The following is a 16,067-nucleotide window of genomic DNA, read 5'->3' as shown; positions in this document are numbered from 1 at the left end:
AAGGAGGAGGAGCCTCTTGATGATGTGGATTAGCCACATGCAGAGGATCCAGTAGTGGAGACCACCACTCCTGGAGAGTCTTCTAGAGACGGGCAGAAACGCTCGCGGGAAGCTGACAGATTGATGCTAGATGTGAGAGAGAATGTGGGGCAGCCATCCTCTCAGCGCAGACAGAGGAGATCTCCTGAGAGATACACTGGCTACATGGCCCTGGTTGGGGAGTGTGTAGCGACCAAACCTTCTTCTTTTCAGGAGGCAATGCAGCAACCAGTCTGGGTTGATGCAATGGTAGAAGAGTACGATTCTATCATACAGAACATTGTGTGGGATGTTGTCCCTAGACCTGGGGACAAGTTAGTGGTTAGTTCCCGATGGCTTTACAAGGTAAAGCAGGCAGCTAATGGCAGTGTTTAGAAACACAAGGCAAGGTTTGTTGCCCGAGGTTTCTCACAGGTTGAGGGGATCGACTACAATGAGACCTTTGCTCCCGTAGCAAGGTACTCATCTATCATATCGATGCTAGCTCTATCAGCTTAGATGGGTTGGAAGATCCATCAGATGGATGTGAAGATGGCGTTCCTCAATGGGAAGATTGAGGAAGAGGTATACATTGAGCAGCCCGAAGGATTTGAGACCTTCGATCGCGAGTCGCATGTCTGCCGACTCAAGCGAGCATTGTATGGGCTGAAGCAAGCACCCCGTGCTTGGTATACCAGGATCGACAACTATTTCACCGGGTTAGGCTTCACCAAGAGTGAAGCAGATGCAAACCTTTACCACATCATGGTAGAAGGTAAGCCATTGATTATTGTACTTTATGTCGATGATCTGATTTTGACAGGTGATGATCAGCTGATCAAATCTTGTAAGGAGGACCTTGCAAGAGAGTTTGAGATGAAGGACATGGGCCTCATGCACTACTTTCTATGCATGGAAGTGTGGCAGAAATATGGGGAAGTATTTGTGTCTCAGGGCAAGTATGCCAATGAGATACTTAGAAGCTTTCACATGGAGAAGTGCAAACCCATGCAGACTCCTCTAGCTAGGAACTAGAGGAAAGAGGATGCTACTTCTGGTGAGGTAGTAGCTGCTACTATTTATCGGTAGCTAGTGGGTTCACTTATGTATCTGGTGAACACACAACGCGACTTATACTTTGCGGTGAACTAGCTAAGTCAAGCTATGGTTCAGCCTACCAAGCTGTTTTTGAAGGCACCGAAGCATGTGCTGAGATATCTCAGAGGCACTACACAGTACGGATTATGGTACAGACGGACAGAGGGAGTGAAGCTACAAGGCTTCACGAATGCGGATTGGGCTGGTAGTCCATCAGACCGAAAGAGCACTTCTGGAGGAATCTTCAACCTTGGTTCAGCTGCAGTTTCTTGGTATAGCAGGAAACAGAGATCAATTGCACTTAGCTCAGCAGAGGCTGAATACATGGCTGCCAGTCAGGCAGCATGCGAGGCCATTTGGATGTGGAAGATTCTAGTGGGATTGTTTGGTCAGATGATGGTTCCCATAGTGATATACTATGATAACCAGAGTTCCATAAAACTCTCGGAGAATCCAGTGTTTCATGACAAGTCCAACTATATAGATATCTGTTACCATCATCTACGACACTATGTGGTCAAGAGGATCATGATGTTGCAGTATTTTTCGACCGAGGAGCAGGATGCAGATATTTTGACTAAGGCATTGTCAAAATGCAAGTTCGAGTTCAACAGAGATAGGATCATGGTTACTGATAATCCCTTTCTTGTTGAGAGGGAGTGTTGAAAAGTGTGCAACAAGAAATGCTAAAAATAGAAAATGCTAAAAATAGCACTGCTATAAATAGCAGTTCAACCATTGTGGATCTTAGCAACAATGGGTGAAAAGTGAAAGTGCTAAAAATAGCTTTTCTAAAAATAGCATTTCGGGATCCCTTCTTATTTTAGTCAGTCCCTGGACTAAACATAGGAAGTAAAATTTGAATTTGATATTAACAATAGTTTGAAAATTAATTAATTAATTCATCTTGAGTTAATTAGTTAAGGAAAATCAAACTTGAAGTCTATGTGAGGACATGCAACAGTTTCTCCATTAATTGAGGAATTTAACCTTCAGTTAAAGAGATAAGGATGAGTTGTAATATTGAGTTGTAATCAGTTGACTTAGTTTAACTTAGTCAAGTCCAGTTAGATTAATTTAATAGTTTGTTAAATTAATGAGAGTTCAGTTAGTTAATGCTTGCATGCATGTAACTATTGTATTTCAGATAACTGAGTATTCACTCATGGATAACTCATGCATGTCAGTTCAGTCAGAGACCCAGTTGAGATCAGATGGAGGGACAATGTACTATCAATTGCTAGGATATTCCTTGGTGAATATTCCTTGCATGCAGAAGGAATATTATTCCTTATGGATTGCGCAGTTGGACCTGAGGTTACAATGAGTGTGATGAGGCCAATTCATAAATGTGATATCATTGGACCCCAATCAAAAGTGCGCAAGGAAATAGGAGGCTTCGAGGGCTTGAGGAAGATATATTATATGTCTATCGAGTCTGTGAGCTGTATTGTTTGATTACAGAGAGAGCAGGATAGCTTGAGAGTTGATTCTTTTTGTAACTTGAACAAGATTTCCACTTGTATTATAATACAGAGTTGGGGTTTTAGGCTGGTGCTTTCCCCAGTGACATATCTTCTGTGTTATGGTTTATTACTTCTGATTCTCAGTTATATCTGTTCATGCTTGATGTTTCTCATGTTCGATTAAGCTTCCGCTAAATTGTTTGTAGTAGTAGATCAAGTGTTTTGCTTTAGTACATTGCATTACCAGGTGATCTACAGAGGGAATTTCTACACTTAATTGGTTCGGAAGCCAAGTGGTATGTTGAATTACCATGAACTTCTTTCAGTACTTTGAATGCCATTGCCACTGCTTTTTTTATGCATTTTCAACTACCCATCCGATATGGTAATGGTACTAAACTTTTAACTTCTCTGAAACATTCAATTTCTACCTATATTGCAAATCATATTCATGAATGGAGATGAAGACGTCGTTTAGTTAAAGTTTATATCCCAGATCAGATCTTAGCCGAATGGTTTATAAAATCACTTTTTCCTGTAATTACTGAAGATGATTCCAAAGGAAGCGTTGTAACTGAAGAGTAATTTATTTCTCATCTCGAGTACTTAGATCTTGTTTATACTCAGTGTCTAGCACTTTCTATGAAAATATTCTAGATTTTCCTCATCCAGGTCAAACCAACACAACTCTTACAAGATCACACGCCATTAATTATTTGATTGGTTATGTTAGCCAAAAATCTAAGACTAAAAAGAAAAATTCTAATATGACTCAAATTTTGGCCTTACCAAATTCACCTGAAGAAGATCCTTCTCCTGAAATTACTTTTGAAATAAATGTCATAGGTTCATCTACTGCCAAGAGCAAGCAATCTGGAGGTAAAAAGAAAGGAAAGGGAAAAAATAAACAAAACACTGCTCCCAAGGAGAAATAAAACAAGAATGAATCGTCTGACGAAAAGAAGAAACCTCGTTATCCTTATTTAATCTGTGATGATGATTGTTACACCAAGGAATGCCCTCATTGCGCTAAAGTTTCTAAATTCGTTAAGGGTTCACCAACTCCTGTTGTTTTTAAGTATCCATTTCCTTCTCAAGACAATAATATGGTTTCCCATAACCCATCTTCTTATTCCACATCAACAGATATCATGATGATGTCTTCACAAGTTATGGTAGCCACGAGGTCCAAAGAATATGGATTTAAAAGTCCTAGTGTAGATGGAAATAATTTTAGTTCACCTGGTCATTATTCCACATCAACTCCTCCTATTTTTGAACCTTTACAAACTGAAAACATAATCCTGATATGGCAATTCAACCGCCTCCTAAAGGTGTTCTTTGAAAGTCAGCTTTTAATCCTCATGCTAGAGCTGCTCAAAATTACAATATTTTTGAAGATCTAGCTATGTCACCTTTAGCAATGTTGGCTCTCAAAGTGTTGCAGACTTGTCCAAGACAAATAAAATTACCATTATCGGCCATAGGATTAGTTGATCCCAACGAATCTAATCTAGTCATTTTTTATCTCGAAAGTCATGTACCCAGACTCCCACATCAACCAGCCTTCCTGATACCAATTTTTTTCAAAACCAAATGATTTTTTTGAATGGTAATTGACGAAGGAGCGTCTACATGCATTATGTCTATCACTTGTTGGAGAGATTTAGGTTCTCTAACTATCAATCAATCTCCCATGAATTTGAAAGCCTTTGATGGAAGAGGTTTTCAACCTTATGGAATTTTGAACGACCTGCCTATAGAATTAGAAGGTAAAACAGTTGCAGTTGAAGTTGAGGTCGTTGACACTCAACTTGATTATAACTTGTTACTAGGCTGAAGTTGGACTTACACCATGTTTGTCGTGGTCTCATCATTTTTTCGAATGATTATGTTTCCTCATAAAGGAAAAATTACGAAAGTAGACCAGTTATCCTATTACACTTCAGACCCTAACTATACTGGTAGTGTTCCCTTTGTTGGAAAATTGATTACTGCATATGAGGATGTTGGTGTTGGTCTTCTTAAAGACTCATCTCTTATGGGAACTTTCGCATTCCCTCCACCAAATCTTCCTCATAATGTTTCCCAGGTCAATATGATTACATCAAGCACTTTTGAATCTTTTGATCCTTGAAAACTGCCTTTAGAATCAGAATTAGCCTTGTATGGTAGTCAGATGCTTCTTAGCCCTTTCAATTGGCTTATGAGGCAATTCAATCCTTTTCCAACCCATCACCATCTGAAAATGATCGAGTGAATATGATCATCGATGATTATTCTCATTTGTCACGTTTAGAACCAATATCAATACCTAATCCTTTTGATAAAGAGTTTATAATTTTTGAAGGCATCATGGAGGTAGTGACTTTGGATGAAATGCCATGGGACGATTACCATCATCATCATCTTTCTTACCTGCCTTGACAAAGTCAAGAATAATTTTTCGTCTATATTTTCACCTGAGATTGTGAATAATCCTGAATGCCCGATGTCTATCCTTCATTCTAAATCTGAAAAGAATTTAGAAAACATATCAGAAATTGTGCCAATAAACATCTCAGTGAAACCAGGAATTACTAAAAATATTCATATAGGTGCTTCTTGTTCTTTTGAAGAAATTCAAACATATAAAGCCCTATTCCAGGAATTCTGCGACATTTTTTCCTGGTCTTACGAAGAAATGCCAGGAATCGATCCTAGTATTGTAGTGCATGAAATTAATACTTATCTGGATGCCAAACCTATTAGACAAAGATTGCATCCAGTGCATCCACGAAAAGTTGTTGCTATAAAAGTTGAAGTTGAAAAACTATTAAAAGCAGGATTTATTTACCCCATTCCTTTGACTGATTGGGTATCAAATATTGTACCAGTTAATAAAAAAAATGAACCATTCCTGTATGCGTCAATTACAAATACATTAACAAATTTTTTCCAAAAGAAAACTACCCAACTTGTATATCGATCAAATTGTTGTCAGAAATGATATTTTCTCTTTCATGGATGGATTTTCCAGTTACAACCAAATAAACATACTCCCTGTCGATCAACATAAGATTGCATTCATTTGCCCATGGGGAACTTTTTCTTATCATAAACTCCCATTTGGCTTGAAGAATGTTGACGCAACTTTTCAAAGAATGATGTCTTACATGTTTCATGATATCAAACACATTGTCCAACCCTACCTAGATGACCTATTGGCTCACTCATGGAAATCACAATATCATCCATTGCATTTGAAATAAATTTTCATTAGATGTAGGCACTACAATATTCATTTAAATCTGCACAAATGCATTTTTTGTGTATAATTCGGTCAACTTATAGGATTTGATGTTTTGAAAGAAGGAATTCGTGTCGATCCTCTCAAGGTAGATGCAATTCTAAACTTGCCTATTCCTTCTAGTCTTCATCAACTCCAAAGTTTGCAGGGGAAAGCATAATTTTTACGTAGATTCATATGTAACTATGTCGAGCTGACCAAAGGTTTTACTCGACTTTTGAAAAAGGGCATTCCTTTCATTTGGGATGAGCTTACTGAAAAATATTTTGATTCATTGAAATACGCATTGACCCATGAATCGTTATTGCATCCGTATAATTATCATCAGGTGTTGTGGGGAAAAATGCCTATTTAGGACGATCCTATCCACCTAAGGTGTGACAGCGCCTTAGCAACAAACGAATACAGCGATTATGATTTCTTCCTTTATGAAATGTGAAAGAGGGGAGATTGGCAGACTTACCGTTGTCTTCCGGTTGTCCCTCGATCTAGATCCTCTTCCCTTTGTGTGTCCACAGCTACTTGCCTCCTCATGAGATCACAAGAGAACAGCTACCTGTGACAAGAGAACAGCTACTTGCAACAAGAGAAGGACACAATACAAAGGCAAATATACATATTCATAAATGATTCAGGATTAGAAGTAAATCAAATATACCAATGCAATTACACAAAATACACCAGCATATAGGAAAGAATCAAGATAGCTTTATTGAAAGTAACAATGTTCAGGAAGAGATACAACCCATAGGGCTCCAACCCAGCATCTCCTTCCCAGCAAAATGGAATTCCTTCTTCAGCTCCTTTCAAAGCATAACACACCCAATATTTCTAGCCACAAACCAACAGCAATTCTTTGCAAATACTAAATTCCAGCCTCCGGATCTCACGGGAGAGAGATCCATATATAGGAGTTTGGAGAGAGGATGAGTCAGCCTGAGATGTGACTAGTGTCCTCTCCCACTCCAGTTCTTCTTCAGTTCTTGAGTCCACTTGGAGGTTCTTGCTTCCACTTGGAGATCTAGAACCTCTTACTCATCACCAGTCGAATTCCTTGATCCAAGTGTCATTTTGGAAGCTTCCTGGGCATTGACACCTTGAGGAATGACTCTGCCACATGTCCAAACTCGCCCAGCGCAGGTAGCCTTCTTTGCAGTTGACATTCAACGCAGGTAGACAGTGGAGCAGTTGACATTCAGCGCAGATGCTCAGTGGAGCAGTTGACATGATCCAGAATTGCCTTGTTTTTTAGTGTTTTCAGGTGGAGAACTTTTGTTAAGTGCTGTGGTTTGCTACCCTAGTTCCTCTAGGGGTAGGAACAACATGTTTAGGGACTTTGGATCCCTTGATTATTGACATTTCATGCTCAGTGATGCAAGGCACAAAAATGTCTATAACAGTTGCCCCCTAAAGTATGAGGTCGTTTATCGGGTGAAATGCTTTATCCAGGAGGGTCCGAAGTTCATCCATCTGCTGGGAGGAGACCTGTAATAAAATACAATACAATACATTATGATTCATACTGTTTTCATGATCTAGCTGAGGCGGGTATTCCCATGCTCAGCTTTATAAATTCATTTTTGTACATAGAACAAACGATCGTCTTATGGTAGACTGATAATTTTGGTGAAAATTATCATCCTTTGAGTAGGATGATCATCTGCTGCAATGATGTACATGTCAAATGTCTTTATTTTTCCTGAATATATATCGCAGCCCGGATGGATGAAACTAGATCCGGGGTCTTCAAACTCGTTCGATCTTCACTTTAAGTACAAGTCGATCCATGTGAGAATTGCGCTGAAGTTGCACATGGAAAGACATCGCTTGATTACCGGTCAATGATGTAAACCGTTAACAAGCGCGAGAGGAATCACCGATAATGATAATGACCCTCCAGGTATTGCAGTACAATTCACGTGGTGTGAATAAAGGACTTGGCGTCGAACACCACGCAAAATCTTCTGGTCGAAGGTCATTGATGTATACCTGTCGCCGGAAGTGAGAAACCTGCCATTGAGGCATGCAAGCTTCAAAGTACTGAAGGGGTTGTTCCTAGATCAACTCCTTGGATAATGAGCTGATGTCGACAAGGAGCGATCCGTCAAAGGAGGGCCTTAATGAATCCCACATCAGTGACACGGAACGGAGCTAATGATTTTAATGGAGGTGAAAACAATCTGTGACATATGATTCAGGGTGGCGGTCATGAATGGATGAAGGATAATGTATGGCAGTGGATGGGACCCGGTTGACTCTTTCTGAACGACTTCTCTTGAACATATGGTGACACTGATGTGATGGATCGGTAGCATTACCCCAAATATGGATGGTATGGCAAGACCATGGTGATGTGACCAGTGAACGAAACAACCCAACCCGAATGTCATACGGAGGAAAAGTGTCATGTTCAAGAGCGACCTGCTACCATCAAAGTTTTCTTGATCTTTCCCAATTTTTCCCCATTCATTACTGACCAGTACCTCTTTATTTTTGTCAAGCTTGAGGAGGATAACATATGCTTGTTCTATAACTTGCCCTTCGGGCAAGCCCATCGCTATGTTTTAACGAGCCTAGCGATAGGGAAACTCGTTCTCGTCTAAAGAAAAGTTTGTCGCTATTTAATCATTTTAACGAGTCTAACGACAAGGATAACTCGGTCCTTTTCATTTTTAGAGAGTCTGAAAAGGTACATAAAGTTAACTCCACAATTCCTTTTTCGTCATCTAATCCCTTAAGTCCGAAAAAGTATAAAACAATACAGAAGGGATGAGTCTTTGATATCTTTAGCGAGCCGAATCAAACAAGCGCTCGATCTTTTTGTGCAATAATCCCTCAGGTCCAAAAAGATTAAAATCTAGAGGAGGGATAGCTCTTCCGGTCCTTTAACGAGCTGGAAGGCCAAAACTTGGCAATCTTTTCATATTTTACGAGTCAGTTGAAAAGAGCTTAAAGAAGACTCGTCTTTTGAGGAACGAGTGATAAACAGGGATAGCAACTGATTCCAGGTACATGTTGGAATTTTCCAATCACGGCAGTGTCACAAGGATGGCTAGGTGAAATCACTCTTCGTAACTGTTCCTCAAAATGGGTAAACAATCATATGGAGGTGAACGATCGGCCAAATGAAAGTGGAGGTGGCAGGTGCAAACATGACCAAGGCTTTTTATGGCTGATAAATTTACGATCACAGTGGTTATTTACCGGGATAGGTTCATTTTTTATTTAAAAATGAGCTTAAACTCTGCAGGAAACATTGCTCACTGCTTATATTTATTTTTTAACGAGCATGAAGACCGCGTTAAAACTGCTCGGATCTTGCGTTTATTTTTTAACGAGCATGAACTTTATGCTAAAACTGCTCGATTATATGGTCAAATTCTGATTTTTTACCATTACTAGCTTTTCTCTTTCCAAGAATAGTACTGTATTTTCAATTGCTGCATCAAACTTAGTTAGAAATACATAATCATGAGATGAAAACCCTAATATTTCGCTTTGAACTACGTAAAAAGCCATTAAAAAGTGTTTTTACCTCTCATTTTACCATTTCATTTGCATTTGGTTTGTTGGAGCTTTGGAGGTGCCTCTTCCCCCTTGATTTTCACCAGCTGATTTCGGGAGATTCTGTGGACGATTCTCGGCACCGTCTAGACCAGGTAGGAGTTAAACCTTAGCTCTTTCTTTTCATGGTTTCCTTTCTTCATTATGTGCCTGTTTTCCAGTCTTTCTGAGCCTCAGGGGTTTTGCCAGGGCGCCCTAACTTCAGCGCAGGTTGCCCATTCGAAACCTGCGTTGAATGTCAAGCTGCCTTAAGGCAGCCTGACCTTCAACGCAGGTAGGACACTCTCTGCCTGCGTTGGGCTCAAAAAACTGAGTTTTTAGCACATTTTTTGATGAATTTTTGCCAGTTTTTCATCAAACTCAGGAACTTACTCCTTCTCATGTTTGTTTTGCAGGGATCTTTGAGCAAAATGTCCCTTACATGGCGAGAACGAGAACATGAAGAGGAGGACATGATTGCCCTCCATGACCCTGTCACGGTGAACGCGCTGCGGAACTGTGGCCTGCTGAAGTTTTTCTGTATCTCTAGTATGAGAGCACAGATCACTTTGCTGCAGTATATGCTTGATGCTTGGGATCCCATTAACCAAGTATTCCAGATTAGGGGAAAATCGATCCCCTTGACCATAGAGGACATTTACTTCTTGACTGGATTGTCAAGGCGAGGTGCCCCCATTTCTTTGTCAGGTTCGGCCCGGGGGACTGACTCCGTGAGAGATTATGTCCGCCAGTATTGCAGGGAAGGTTCCCAGCCGAGCAGAGATGGCAAGGTTGTTATCCGTGAAATTATTGACAGGTCTCTCAGGTCCATTCTGTATACCATTGGTAGGATGGCCGGTAGCGCAGCTCTACATGTTGCCAACAGATCTTATGTGCAGCATGCCTTGGAGTGTCTCCAACCGAAAGTATTCAACTGGTGTGATGCAGTACTTGTTCAGATGAAAAGTCAGTTGACCAAGGTGAAGGACGGGAAGCTGAAGAACTTTGGATTTGGTTCTATTCTGACTACCTTCGCCTTGGAGAAAATCCCACTGATGCAGCCTCAGTATATTATACTCGACTTGCCTTCTCCGACCAAGCCATGCATGCAGAGGTGGGTCGATCACATGTCTAGGCATGCTGGTCAACCTCAGATTACTTTCACTGATGCCTTCTTCAGGTGGTTCGAGCGCCAGGAGATGGTCTTTTCTGAGTATCCATATGTGGGTATGGATTTCCGAGGTGATCCGGATTTGGTGTTACCGGATGGCGAACAGTGGGGCACTATTGGTAAACTCTTTGACCATATCACTATTTACTTCTCTTATTCATAATGTTGTTGTGCTTTATTCTATCAAGACTTTTAATCATACTCTTGGGTGCATGCAGATGTTGGTCCTATTCATCCAGCAGTTCGTCCGAGACCGCTAGTCGCTGCCCCGGCAGTGGAGCCTGCCGGGAGAGTTATCCTTCGCGACCTTGATGATACTGAGACCCTTACAGCTGTGCAGGAGCAGGTTGAGAGCCTTACTCTCGGTATTCCGGATGTACGGATTGATGAGTTACCTTTACAGTTGTAGCGGCATACTACTGGTGTGCCTAGACGATGGACTCGTCTCTTGCGCATGATTGCACAGGCCGTGACGTGCTATCATGGGCACCACTAGGCTAGGGTGCCCCCTAGCACTTTTGAGTTTTTGGGTCATATGACCGATTTTGTCTTGGTTACAGAACATTATGTATGAACGATAAACAGCTTATATATATTTTGATTTTCGAGTTTTATTCTGGTTGAGTTATATGATCCATATGTACAATCATTGATGATGTATCCCTTTTTACAAATGTCTATCTAACACATAATTTGCTAATGAGTCGGTTAATGTGTTTAAGTTTCTGGAAATATGCTGGTATTGAATTGAATCAAATTGTCTTCCCAAAATCTTAACCCTTAGGAACATGCGATAAATAGCTGGATTGCGAATGGAATATATACCATTGAGTTGTAGTATTACGAGCTGTGAGTCTAGCCTGACAATTAGTCGGCATATGCCACGTGTGATGGCATCAGAGAGTAGTTCTATCAACGCACTATACTCAGCGATGTTATTCGTTGATTGCCCAATACACACACCTCTGAAACTTACTAACTCGCCGCTTGGATAAAAAATGGCCCAGGCTGCGGAAGATAGGTTCCGCGAACTACGACTCGCTCCATTGGCATATCCAACACATGTCTCCAGAAGGTTCGACATCTGCAACAAATTAAAAAGGTGGATCACTTGACCAGAACACATACTTTAGCGAAAACAAAATACAACAAAAGCATGCAGGTTACTATTTAAGCATAGTAACGCTTGAGGTACAACCCGTTACGGGGCTGCGCCAGTGGAATTCCGTCATAATCCATTAACTCGTAGGCTCCTTTTGCTAACACCCTTTTAACAATATAGGGGCCCATCCATAAGGAATTAAATTTACCTGCTCCCAATTTATCGGATTCTTGGTCATAAAGCAAGACCAAGTCACCTTCTGAGAAGACACGGGGTTTGACATTTTTGTCGAACTGCGCCTTGACTTGTTTCTTATGGGCTTCGTTAGCCAGAGCGGCATCACGACGGGTTTCATCCAACTGGATTAATTCCAAGAAACGAGCCTCTTCTTCTGAAGTTCCGGGGAGGAGATCAATTGCGAGTTTAAGCGACGAAATTTCGCACTGGATTGGCAAGACTGCTTCCAGGCCATACACCAGTTGAAAAGGTGTGAACCCGGTCGCGTTCTTTACCGACGTCCGGTAAGCCCACAAGGCTAAGTACAGGATTAGGTGCCACCTTCTTTTATGAACCCCGATCATCCTTTGCAACATACGCTTCAGGACCTTGTTGATTGCTTCAACTTGTCAGTTGGCTTGCGGATAATACGGAGTAGAGCTGTCGTGAGATAGCCCTAGCTTGGCAGCTAATTCGACCATCATGTGATTGAAAAAATGCGACCCATGATCTGTCACTATAGCCTGCGGTACGCCGAACCTGGCGACTACATGATTGAAAAAGAAAAGGGCAGTTGTTTCACCAGTGTTATCCAATGTAGGCATCGCCTCGGCCCATTTGGTAAAATAGTCAACAGCGACTATAATATACCCATGCCCCCCGGTCGAGGTGGGGTTACATTGCATGAAATCGATGCCCCATTTGGCGAAAGGCCCAACAGCAACTATTGGCTGTAAAGGTGCGGGTGGTCTTCTGTTTTTTCTATCAAAATTTTGACAAGCGTGGCAACTTCTGACTGCGATTATGCAATCTTTGAACATGGTTGGCCAGAAGTATCCTGCTCGTAAGATTTTTTGTGCTGTTGCATATCTAGATTGATGCCCTCCACACGCGCCTGAATGACACTCATTCAGGGCTTTTTCGGCCTCCTCATGGGTGAGGCACCTCCTCAGAACTGTATCGATACCACGACGGTAAAGTGTATCACCGACGATCATGTAGTCTTTTGCTTGGTATCGTATACGTTTTTGTTCGGAGTGAGAGGTGTTTGGCCTGAATTTTTGGGTTTGGAGATAAACTATGATATATCCATACCACTCATCGCTTGTAGATATCAGAAACAAACTTTTGTCCACGATTGACTCTTCTGATGTTTCATCGTTGGACGACGATGGGAGATCACACAATAATTCTGCGAAAACTAGAGCTTTCTTTGATTTGGATTTTACAAATTCCAGATCAAACTCTTGAAGGATTGCTATCCATTTTGAATATTTGCCCCCCAGCAACTGTCTCGACAGTATATAAGTCATGGGGTTGCAATCTGACAAAATGGTAGTTTTCCGAAAGAGGACATAAGGTCGAAACCTTTGAATCGCTTGAACAGCTGCAAGCGCTAGTTTTTCAACATAAGAATATTTACTTTCTGTATCATTTAATTTTTTACTTAAATAATATATAGGATGTTCAATTCCATCGACTTCTTGAACTAAAACCATCGCAATGGTCGTATCCGCTGCAGCCAGATACAGGTTAAAATCTCTTTGATAGTCTGGGGCGTACATTAATGATGTTTTTACTAGACAATCTTTCAGAGCATCAAAGGAAGCTTGCGCCACCTGGTCCCAGACGAAAGGTACATCCTTTTTCAAAAGACGAGTATAACCTTTAGCAAGTTCTGCGTAATTTGGAATGAACCTCCTCAGAAAGTTTGCTTTCCCTTGGAGTTTCTGAATCTGAAGCAAATTTGAAGGTGGAGGCAAATTAATGATTGCCTGAACCTTGCAGGGGTCGAGACGAATCCCATCCTTAGAGACTACAAAGCCAAGTAAACGACCAGAACCGACGCAAAACACACATTTGTGTGGATTGATTCTTATCTTGTAGTGTCGGCAGCGTAGAAATATCGCTCTTAAATGCTGCGGATGATCAGTCCGCTTTCGTGAATGAGCCGGAAGGTCGTCGAGATAAGGTTAAACAATGTTCTTGATGTCATGGAAGGCATAATTCATGGCCCTCTGAAACGTCGCCCCTGCGTTCTTCAAACCAAAGGGTAATTTTCGATAAGCGAATGTGCCCCACGGACAAATAAATGCAGTCTTTGACTGGTCCTGTGGGCGGATATTTATAAGGGTGTAGGGTAGTTGTCCTTCGGACAAGCTTGGTTTACATCCCTATAATCGACACACACTCTAATCGTCCCTTGTTTCTTCATAACAGGGACAATATTCGATACCCAATCGGTTAGAGGAACCGGGTAAATGAATCCAGCATGGAGAAGTTTTTCAACTTCTGCCTTAATGGCAGCGGCTTTCTTGGGGTGCACCTGCCGAAGCTGTTGTCTTACTGGTTTGACATCAGGATACATTTTAATTTCATGTTCAATGATACTCGAGTCAATGCCTGGCATTTCATCATATGACCAAGCAAAGACATCTCTAAATTCCCGAAAAATAGCGTTATATATTTCCAGTTCTGAAGGGGAACAACCTTTGCCGACATGAATATTCTCTACAACATTTGTTTTAGTCGAGATATTTATGGCTATAGTCTCTTCAATATTGGATAAGTTTCGCTCGGAATCCACCGTATTTACAGTATTTGTTAGGAATTCAAAAACTGAAGGGTGATAAAGGTCACGTTGAGTATATTCTTCATATTCAGGAAGAAGGGAACGATGGTGGTGATCATTCCATGGTGCCCCCTCAATCAACATTGATTGTAAGATTCCTTCGTCAGTCCCATGTACTTTCGACCAAGGATCTAATGGGGTACCATATTCTCTAGACCTATCTACCCAAACGCTTGACGAGCGTTGATTTGGGTTCACCTCCCATGCTTGAAACATTGATTGCTACAATATTTCTAAAGGGCTTGGGGACAAAACAATTGCATGATCCATATCGACTTTGTCTTTTGCGACCTTCGTGGAAGATATCATGTTGCAGGTTGCTACAAACGGTATATTTCCTATGTAAATAGGAGGTGGTAGGGTGAAAGTTCCCATCAATGTGGGGTCTTTCAATAATCCTACTCCGATATCTTGAAGCGAATGGTTGCTCTCATGGATCATGGGAATGCTTCCTGTAACTTGTGAACTATTAGGGAGGAAGCTCTGTTGGTCGATGACCGTAATCCCTCCTTCAAACGGGAATGCGATCTTCCTAAAATAAGTCGACACAATAGCTGCCATGGCATAAATCCATGGTCTACCCAGTAGGATGTTGTAGTCAAGATTTCCATTGATGACCTCAACATCAATTTCTACCGTTTTTCCTCCCAGCTCAACTTTCAAGTTATTAAGGATACCGTACGGGGTATAAGTCCTTCCGTCGAAAGCTTTTAATGTCGTTGAAGATCGCGACAAGGTTGGAGATCCTAAAGTTTTCCAACAACTCATCGACATAATACATGTTGATGCTCCCTCATCAATAATTGTTCTGTGAACAGTTTTGTTGAGGGCTTTCACTTGAATAAGGAAAGCTAGTTGAGCTAGTAACTGAGGATCGTATCCTTTGTGAAAAAAAGATACAAGATTTGAATCCTTAGGATCAACCCCACCAATAGCTGATAACAAAGCCTGCCTTTGGGATGGGCAATTTTGTAATACTTCAAGAGTCGACATAGCGGATGGCGATTGGGCCAAATCTTCCACTATGTTATAATGTTGCGCCGCCCTGGCGCGAGGATTAAACGTCGACTTGTGTACTACTCCCTTTGGCGATTTTATTGTTAATTCAGGAATGATGGGCGGTACAACTTATGTCGAAGTTGTTGTCGAACTACTCGGTTGATCTTTACCTTTGTCGTTCGACAGCTGAGGATTCCCGTAATCTTTGTTCCTTGTCGAAATCAAAGCATCATTTTGCTGTTTTGAAACCGACAACATAAGCACTTGAGACGGGGAAGCATTTCCACTATCAACCATATTTTGACCTGGTTTGGGAAATGGATCAGTTAACAAAGCTGAGGTTTGGGAACTTTTAAAGAACCTCTTTAACTCAGCTTTGAATGGACAATTCTTTGTGTAATGATCCTCTTCATCACATATTTGACATGGATAATTTGGTTTCCCTTGCTCAGGAGGGTTTGAAGAATTTTTTCCAGGAGATGATTCACCCTGTTTCTTCTTCTTCCCTTTGTTTTGCTTCTTCTTGCTTCCTG

This window comes from Pinus tabuliformis, chromosome 6 (assembly GCF_031772625.1).
Source record: "Pinus tabuliformis cultivar Carrire ecotype Pingquan chromosome 6, CPIR1, whole genome shotgun sequence".
Taxonomy (NCBI): Eukaryota; Viridiplantae; Streptophyta; class Pinopsida; order Pinales; family Pinaceae; genus Pinus; species Pinus tabuliformis.
Note: the sequence above shows the minus strand (reverse complement) of the source record.